Source organism: Vidua chalybeata, chromosome 8 (genome assembly GCF_026979565.1).
Source record: "Vidua chalybeata isolate OUT-0048 chromosome 8, bVidCha1 merged haplotype, whole genome shotgun sequence".
Taxonomy (NCBI): Eukaryota; Metazoa; Chordata; class Aves; order Passeriformes; family Viduidae; genus Vidua; species Vidua chalybeata.
The window spans coordinates 34,109,539-34,119,751 of NC_071537.1; the positions used below are offsets into that span (position 1 = coordinate 34,109,539).

At 45.9% G+C, this 10,213-nt stretch overlaps 1 long non-coding RNA gene across 1 annotated transcript; it reads left to right on the forward strand.

Moving 5' to 3' along the window:
* The first annotated feature begins 479 nt into the window (after positions 1-479).
* LOC128791219 (uncharacterized) lies at positions 480-7,306 on the forward strand. Its single transcript, XR_008432006.1, has 2 exons — positions 480-1,218; positions 6,244-7,306. It is a non-coding gene; the product is annotated as an uncharacterized LOC128791219 (long non-coding RNA).
* The last annotated feature ends 2,907 nt before the right edge of the window (positions 7,307-10,213 follow it).

Genomic DNA, 10,213 nt, shown 5'->3' on the forward strand with positions numbered 1-10,213 from the left:
TGCGCCCACACCGACGTCCATCCCCGTCCCTAGAGCTGCTGCGGCAGCGGGTCCGTGATGGGTCTGACACGGCGATCATGAACTGCAAACGCCACTCGTGCCTCCGAGATGAAATGAGCCCTTTCAAGCCCGCAGTGCTGCACTCCTGTCCCACAAAGGGCTATTTTCCCCGGGTGGAAAATGTCTCATTCAAAGTGGCGGACAACTGTCGCAGAGTTGTGGCAGTCGGTTGTTTCGTCCTGGCCCGGAGCAGAGGCAGATGGCATTGAAAATCAGTGTCTGGTGTCAGAGGAGATGAAGTGGGGCAGCATTTATCCTTAAGTTACCTGCCAAAGAGACTGGAAAACCTCTGAGCTGCGCATGAGAACTGTGTAAACGTTCGGTCACACACCATTTCTTTAGGTCATACAATACACCAAAGTCTCGTTTCTAAAGGCTAAAAAATATCCCCGGATAATTCTATTATAAAAAGTACTGTGATAAACTGTGGTAACTTGTTTGTTCATCAAAAGAATTGGAATATTAAAGGAGGAAATATAAAAATTAAAGTATGATTAATCACCATATAGGGAGCTTTTTGTAGCTTTTTTGCAGACACAGGCTAAGGATGTCGGGGGATGGCCGGAGCTGATTATGAAATCAGCGACCACCAGGCAACGGCCACCGGACTAGACAACGTAGGAGTACTCCGGGTATGCCCATCACTGTCCGGAGCCGATTGTGAAATCAGCGATCACCTGCCTCGACACAACGCAGACACGACGCAGAGAGATGCTCAAGCTACGCACACTGCTATCGCAAAAGACACGAATTAAGAAACCTCCAAGAAACTATAAAAAGAAACTGAATAAGGGAGTGGGGTGTGGGGCACTGCAGTGTGGGACACTGCAGGAGGGGCGGTTAGGAGACCCCTACCCACCCAGCGCTGTTTTGCTTGCTACTGCTTGCTGTAATTAATAAAATTCTAATTGACCTTAAAAAGGCTGAATCAAATTATTCGCCTCAATTTATCACAATTTGGTGCCGTGACTCGGATAAAGGAAACCCGGGAGGGAGGCCCCACTAGGGTGAGGCGCCCCACCGCCTTTTTGCGGTGGACCTAAGGGGGGGCTTCCTCCTTGGGCCTTTACCGACGAACCTAAAACTCAGTAGCAAGCAAAGGTACCCCCGTTAATCTTTGTGCACGAAGAACCGCGGAAGAGTGAACACGCAGGAAGCGTAAGTAGCCCCCAGTGGGTGGTGGGCCTCTTTTCCCGGTGGGTGGTGGGCCTCCTTTTTCCAGGGTTGATTAAAACCTGCTGTATTGAGGGATTAATATTCCAAGAGCATCCAGGGTTGATTCAAACCTGCTGGATTGAGGGACTAATGTTCCAAGAGCATCCAGGGTTGGGGGACGTAGGAGGGGGGGAGCTGCACCCCGCTCGGCGTCGAGTTACCCTCGGTGGGGAGGCTCCTGGGTTAGGAGGAGAGCAAGCGGGCCTAACCCAGACGCGGAGGTGGACGGCGTCAAAGTTCCTGGGGCGGGGGATCCCCGGAGAAACTTCCCCAAGTTTCGGCTTACTAATTTAGTATAAGTGTATGTGCTCGGTCGGCCCCGTACAAGCGGTCTCCGGAATGCGTGTGCGTGTGAAAAAGACGGTGGGCCCCGTACAAGCGGGCTCCGGAGTGCATGTGGAAGGGACAAAGCCTCGACCCTGGAAACGGGGTCTTTAAGAGTCGTTTAGGGGTGTGTAGTCCCGGAGTGATTGAGGTGAATAAGAAGACACACAGGGCGAAGCCCCGGTTGAGAAACAGAGGCGCCGGAAAGACGTGAGTAGTCCGGTCCGCTCGGTCGCTCGGTCAGGGGTGGGAGTCCTGGAGTGTAGCAAATGCGAACGTGTGTGTGAGAGGGGAACTGGCAGCTCAGATTCCCCAAGTGAGTGTGGACCCCATAGTAGTGCGTTTCCCATATCCGGCGACGGAGTGGGCCACGAATTGGGGGAAGCGACTGTCGTATTGTTTGTGTTGAGTGTGAGAAGGCACTCTAGAAGATGGGTCAGAGAAAAAGTAAATCTGCTGAACCCATGGGTGGGAGAATCTCGGTAAAACTTCCACTAGGCTTAACGGTAGAGTATTGGGATGCCTTTCCTTCTAGAAAAGGAAAAGATAAGGTTAAAATGATCCATTATTGTATGGAAATTTGGGGAGGTAAACAAATAAGGGGAGACCAACTATATTGGCCCGTATTTGGGTTGTTTGAGGATTGGATCTGTCAAGCTCTAAATATATATGTTAACTCCAAAGAGCCCTTTAACCAAGAGGAGAGCGAATATGCAGCTCTTTGGATAGTGGGAGAGATTGAAGAAAGCTTTCCAGTTGTATTCAGGGGTGGACCCCAATACCCCAGAAGGGGAGACACTTTTGAAGGTGCATTTTGTAGTCAATTCTTGGGTAGACATTCGGAAGAAGTTGGAGAAATTAGAAGGATGGCAGGCGAGAGGATTGGATGAGTTGTTGTGAGAGGCTCAAAAGGTGTGTGTTGGGAGAGAGGATGAGAGTTTTAAAAAGCAGTCTGGAATCGTGTTAGCAGCAGTAGGGGGGGACAACAGAATCCCCAAAGGGGAACTGGAGGTCAGTCCAGAGGTCGGACTGACGTCCAGCGAAGTTGGTTTGAAGGGAAGTCGAGAGGTGGAGAGAGCATTGTTTGTTTCTATTGTGGGAAGAAGGGACACATGAGGAGAGAGTGTCGGCAGAAGATTGCTGATGAGGAACAGTTCAAAGAAGATTAGGGGGGTCGGGGGCTCTATCTGCTGGGGACAAGAGAAAGAACAGAGCCCCTGGTAAAATTAAAAATAGGTCCCCAGCAACGAGAATATGAGTTCCTTGTGGACTCAGGGGCGGAGAGATCAACCGTCCAGACCCTTCCCCAAGGGTGTAAGATTTCACCTGAGATAATACAGGTGATTGGGGCCAAAGGGGAACCCTTTGGAGTACCTGTAATTAAGGAAGTACTCTTAGAAAGTGATTCTAAATTAGGAATTGGGTCATTTTTACTAGTTCCAGAAGCAGATTAAAACTATATCCTCTCTGAGTTGAAGACGAGAAAAAGATTAACCCAGAAGTTTGGTATACCCCCGACAGTGTGGGGAAATTAAATATTGAACCCTTTGAGGTAACTATCAGGAACCCAGAAATCCCTGTCAGGATTCGGCAATATCCCATACCCAAAGAGGGGAGGGAAGGACTAAAAACAGAAATAAAGAGACTTTTGGAAAAGGGACTTTTAGAACCCTGTATGTCCCCTTTCAATACCCCCATCCTGCCAGTAAAGAAACCGAATGGCAGTTACAGATTGGTGCATGACTTGCGGGAAATTAATAAAAGAACAGTTGAAAGATTCCCGGTCGTAGCCAATCCACATACTATTTTAAGCCAACTTGGCCCAGAAAACCAGTGGTATAGTGTAATAGATCTTAAAGATGCTTTTTGGGCCTGTCCCCTTAAGGAAACCTCTAGAGATTATTTTGCTTTTGAATGGGAAGACCCGGATACACATAGAAAACAACAACTGAGGTGGACAGTCCTTCCCCAGGGGTTTACCGAATCCCCAAATTTGTTTGGGCAAGCTCTGGAACAAATATTGGCAGAATATTCACAGGGGGAGGGGATTGTGCTTCTACAATATGTAGATGATTTATTAATTGCAGGGAAAGAAGAAGAAAGAGTAAGGGAAGAAACTATAAAACTCCTAAATTATTTAAGCCTTAAGGGACTCAAAGTTTCAAAGTCAAAATTACAATTCGTGGAAGAGGAAGTTAAATACCTCGGACACTGGCTGACTCAGGGGACTAAGAAATTGGATACTGATAGAGTCCAAGGAATACTTTCCCTGGAAGCCCCCAAAAAAAAAAAAAAAAAAAAAAAAAAAAAAAAAAAACTAAAAGGCAGGCTCGGCAGTTACTGGGACTTTTTGGGTATTGCAGACAATGGATTGAAAATTTTAGTGGGAAAGTTAAATTTCTGTATGAAAAATTAACAACAGACGGGCTATTAAAATGGAGCTCCGAGGATGAGACCCGGTTAAAATCATTAAAAACTGAACTGGTCAATGCCCCGGTTCTCAGCCTCCTGGATCTAAAAAGACCATTCTTTTTATTCATTAATGTCAATGAAGGGGTGGCGTACGGGGTGTTAGCCCAGGAATGGGCTGGAGGAAAAAAACCAGTGGCATATCTTTCAAAGCTTCTCGACCCTGTTAGTCGAGGGTGGCCTGCCTGTCTGCAATCGATAGTGGCTGCTGCCCTTTTGGTAGAAGAAGCAGGAAAGATAACTTTTGGGAGTGAACTGAAGGTTTTATCTCCTCATAACATTCGTGGAGTACTACAACAAAAAGCAGATAAATGGATAACAGATGCCAGACTCCTAAAGTATGAAGGCATCCTAATTTCTTCTCCTAGGTTAAGTATTGAAACCACAAGCTTACAAAATCCAGCCCAGTTTCTATATGGGGAACCAGTTGTGGGACTAACTCATGATTGTCTTTTGCAAATAGAGGAACAAACAAAAATAAGACCAGACCTCGAAGAGGAGGAATTAGAGGAAGGATATCGGTATTATGTAGATGGGTCCTCTCGGGTCCTTGAAGGGAAAAGGAAATCTGGGTATGCTATTGTGGATGGGAAAATTTTTAAGAAAATAGAATCTGGTCCTCTTAGCCCCAGCTGGTCAGCACAAGCATGTGAATTGTATGCAGTACTCAGAGCTTTAGAACTACTAAAAGGAAAAGTTGGGACCATTTATACTGATTCAAAATATGCTTATGGGGTGGTTCATACATTTGGTAAAATCTGGGAAGAAAGGGGTCTTATCAATTCACAGGGAAGGGGGTTGATACATGGGGAATTAATTCTGAAAGTGCTCCAGGCCTTGAGAGGTCCGGAAAGAATAGCTATTGTTCATGTAAAAGGACATCAAATGGGGATGGGAAGCTCAGTACGGGGAAATAACTTAGCCGACCAGGAGGCGAGAAAGGCAGCTCTAATGAATTTAAAACCATATAAGGGGGGGGTCACACAAAGGAAAGATTGCTCCACTTGTGGAGCTGACTTAGAGGAAGAACCATGTTGGGCTTGCTGGGATGCATACGGGATTGATTCGATACAGTGTGCCTGTGATAACCCCCAAGACAAACATTGCCGGTTCCATGAACCCATTAACCATGTGTTAGCCTTCACGGTACAGGAAAAACAAAAATTAAACCAAATGGGGGTGAAGGAAAAAGAGGGAGGCAAGTGGATACTACTGGATGGGCGGGAGGTACTCCCAAAAGGAATGGCAATAAGGGTCCTGCAAGCAATTCATGAGAAAACCCACTGGGGAACTCAAGCCCTGGTTGACCAATTTGCAATTAAATATATGTGTATAGGGGTCTATAATCTTGCAAAACAGGTAGCCCAACAATGTTTAACCTGTCAAAGAATAAATAAACAACAATTAATAGAAAGACCAATGGGCGGAAGGGAACTGGCACAACGACCCTTTTCACATATACAAATAGATTTTACAGAATTTCCAAAAGTGGGGAGGTATAAATATCTATTGGTACTGGTAGACCACTTAACCCATTACGTGGAAGCTTATCCTATGGCCCGAGCTACTTCGAACACTGTGGTAAAAGTATTATTAGAGCAAATTATCCCCCGGTATGGATTAATTGAGTGTTTAGACTCAGACCGGGGACCCCATTACACCTCTAAAATTGCAAAAGATGTCCTGACAGCTTTGGGGACTCAATGGAAATATCACACCCCATGGCATCCACAGAGCTCGGGGAGGGTGGAAAGAATGAATGGAGAAATAAAAAAAAAAACAAAAAAAACAAAAAAAAAACCAACTCACAAAGTAAAATGCTAGAAACAAAAATGTCATGGGTTAAGTGCCTACCTCTTGCCTTATTGAACATTCGAACTCAACCCCGAACTGATGTGGGAATCTCCCCATTTGAAATGCTATTTGGAATGCCTTATGATATGGAAGCCCCCACAGATCACCCCTGCCTAAAAGATTCTCATATTAAATTCTACATTACCCAAATTATGAGCAGAAGGCAGTAATTGAGGAAGAAAGGAGTATTGGCACAGAGACCACCTCTGGATATCACAATCCATAAGATAAAACCAGGGGATCAAGTACTTATTAAGTCTTGGAAGGAAGATTCCTTAACTCCATGTGGGGAAGGTCCTTTTCTTGTTTTGCTTACCACAGAAACGGCAGTCAGGACGGCCGAAAAGGGGTGGACTCACGCCAGCCGAGTGAAAGGCCCGGTTGCCACAAATAACCAGTGGAGAGTGACTAGCCAGCCTGGGAACTTGAAAGTGACTCTTAAGAAAAACTAATGAACTCTGTGGACATTATCCAAATCAACCATAAGGGGAAGCAAAGGGATACAATTACAAAAGACTATATAGTGATTTGTAATAAGGAAGGTTGTGGAGATTGTTACCCTTTTGTGTGCTTTATATGTAAAATTTGCCAAGAACGGTGGTGGGTCCATTGCCAGAGGGGAAGACCACCAATTGGGGTTTGTACTGAGTGCTATAAAACTCAGCGAAAACTAACTGAAACTGTGCTAAGGATAGGAGAATTGGAAAATCAGTGGGTCAGTTTTGGATCTGAGTGGTGGGAAATATTCTTGTTTTCATACTAACGAGCCCACTTCATTTGCTGCTCAGATAATAAAAGGGTGTTGTCGAAAGGAACTGAAGGGGATTCCTTGCAATCCACCTCTGGTCAAAGATAAGAACTGGGAACAGTACAAGGCTAGGCAGGAGCGGAAAAGGGGACGCTCAGGCGAGTACTGCTGCTGCCGAGAAGATGGTTTACCTCGCGGCTCGAAGCACCCGAGTCGGCGAGCGAGGCAGAGAGGAAAAGGCCAAGCCCCCTCTAAGTGGAACAATGCTGAAATGCTCCAACTATTGCCAGCCGAGTACTAGGATCCCTCAAAGGACCAGTCTAAGTGCCTCCGAAACACCAAGGGAGCAGCAAGCCAAAAAGGGGAAAACAGGATATTACGTAACAAAAACAAGGCTAGGACTCCACCCTTATTGGCAAATTATTAGTTTTCTATCGCTCTGTCCTAATGGTGTTTCTAGTCAGGACAATGCTGAACACTTTACTTCTAGCCTACGAAGCAGCAAAGCGATTTGATGAACAAAATGGTAAAAGAGAAAATGGGGGATTGTGATAAACTGTGGTAACTTGTTTGTTCATCAAAAGAATTGGAATATTAAAGGAGGAAATATAAAAATTAAAGTATGATTAATCACCATATAGGGAGCTTTTTGTAGCTTTTTTGCAGACACAGGCTAAGGATGTCGGGGGATGGCCGGAGCTGATTATGAAATCAGCGACCACCAGGCAACGGCCACCGGACTAGACAACGTAGGAGTACTCCGGGTATGCCCATCACTGTCCGGAGCCGATTGTGAAATCAGCGATCACCTGCCTCGACACAACGCAGACACGACGCAGAGAGATGCTCAAGCTACGCACACTGCTATCGCAAAAGACACGAATTAAGAAACCTCCAAGAAACTATAAAAAGAAACTGAATAAGGGAGTGGGGTGTGGGGCACTGCAGTGTGGGACACTGCAGGAGGGGCGGTTAGGAGACCCCTACCCACCCAGCGCTGTTTTGCTTGCTACTGCTTGCTGTAATTAATAAAATTCTAATTGACCTTAAAAAGGCTGAATCAAATTATTCGCCTCAATTTATCACAGTACTATTGCTATCGCCTGCAGTGCTACTACATTCTGCTTCTGGAAAACAATCCACCCCAGGACACTCCCAGCAACAGAACAGCTCTTCACCTCTAATGTTTCTGACAGTAATACAACGTCCTAGAGCAGTCATCCTCTAAAATATCAACAACTTCAATTTTCAGAGAGATTTGCAAATATCCCTGACACTTAGCAATGGCATGCAGGCTGGAAATCCCATCACACATAGTTGCTGTCACATGGTCTTCATGTCTCATGGGTGTCATCCACATCCAAGCATGTTCTTGTCACATAGGCATCTTCTTTGAGTATTTGACTAAATAAATTGTTCTGGTTTGACTTTTTTAATACCTTACCTTGTCCTTTGTGCTGATTCCTGCACATAAAATTTCGGGGCACATCCTGCTGGATGGGGAAGCTGGGTAAAGGAGTGTCCGTTTTCCTGTTGTTTTCCCTCAGAAGTGAGTCAACGTATCAAAACAAGTTCCTGTTTTGAAACTGCACGACAATAATTGGGCAATCCCTTTCTTTTCCTGAATCCCAGACTTTGTCTATACAAATGGCAAGATTTCCGGACACAATTAGTTTAGCAGCAAATGGTGGTTAAAGTAAGATGTTGTGAACTGCCCAAGGGTCCATGGGGATTGCGTTCTCTCCCCCTGAGCCCAGTGCAGCACAGGGCTGCAGTTTTCCAGCAAAGAGCCTGGCAGATTGTTCATTACAGCATCTGCTCCTGGGACCATCCAACAGCACAACTAGCAGTGGTTTTGTTCGTATTAAGGATCAGTAACTTCCACATTTCCTCACTCATCGCCAGGGGTTGTCCTAAAGACACCAGAAGCCATAGACTACAGAGCCAGGACTTTAGGAGCTCTGCAGAAAGAAGTGAACTACAGCTAGCCCTGCACCAAACCGTGTCAGAAAGACCCAAAGCTTTTCAATGCTACCAGAGGCATTTTTGCTGCTTCCTTCCAGCCCACATCAGGCTGATGAAGCTGCAGGCTGGCTGCACTTTGCCCCACCCAAGGTGGATGCTCATGGTCCTCATGTCCTGCTCTCAGAGCTGCTCCCTGGACAAAGGTTCTTCCTCCAAAAGCAGAGTCCAACTTGCAACACAATTAAAGCCTCTACTGCCTGTATTACCTTGTATTATGTTACCAAAACACAAAAAAACCCTCAATCACCCTTCCTGACCTTGCAGACCCGCATCTTTTGTTTGCATCTCTCACCCTTTGCTCAGACCTGGGCTTGGTGACTCAGCACAGTAACGTTTGGCCTTGACAATCCTGCCCATAATAAAACCAGCAGTGAAACCAGCCAAACCCAAACCCCCTGCTCTCAAGGTAGTCCCTTCTTCTGGAGTAACTCCAAAACCACAGGTGAGGCAGGTTTTACCCACTGTCTCAGGCAAATGTGACTTCCCTGAGAAAACTGGAGCCGGCCTGTGTCAAAAATTGCTCCAGTTTTCAAGTCAAAAGGCTGGTAGCACACACTAAATCGCTGGCTGGGCTCCAGGATGATAACCTTGTCAATGCACAACCAGCAAACGAATAAAAGCAGTGGGTGTGGATACAGGAAGGCAAATCCCTCCCAACTCATACGATGAAATGTTGACCAAAGGGTGGCTGCTCTTCGATTATCACCTGAGTAACAGATCGGGGACCAGGGCAGATGGTTCACAAGAAGGTTCCTAAGAAACCTGAGCACCTTGAATGTCTTCAAAGTCAGCCGAGAGAGGTTGCAGCTTCCCCACTGAAGGGTCAATAAGTGCAGCCCTTTTTCTGAGCACTTGCTTCCGTTCTACTTTCTGTAAGTGATAAAGCACTTTAGTGCACTCCCAGCGAAATGTATGGAGGTTTTTGCTCCTATTCTCCTTCAAATTTGCAGGGATTTTAGACAGCATATTAAAAAAAAAAAAAAAATTAATAACACTATTAGCTGTTGAATTGGTATTGCAAGTCATGAACAGTCCTCCTGAACTGTGGAAGGTCCCTAAGCTGTTTAATGAGGTGTAAGACTTTGAAGAAGCACCTGCAAGAGCTTTGCAATGCACTCTGGAAGATAGGTACAAGTGTCCCTTTTCAGTTTCTGGGCAGGGAAGTGTGAGGGATTACCTGCAGGGAAGAGGAGGAGACATTACATGCAGGACTACAGGTATCGATTTCTTTAAAAGCAACACTTGGGCAATTTTGTAACAGAGGAAACCTGCATGAGAGAGTTGGTTAGGTGATGGGTTAACTCAAGGCTGCCTCCAGAAATTAATGAAGCAAGGAAAGATTCCAGGCTGAGCTGGTGCAAAGGATCCTGAGCTGATAAACACTGCCCTGTTACAGGACAGCCTGGCACAACTGCAGCTCCAGGAGCTGGAAAATTACTGCCATGCCAGCACTACAGGCGCTCTGAATCCGGAAGGTAGCTTTTCATACCTGAAACCCCTTCAGCTCCCAGTGGAGCA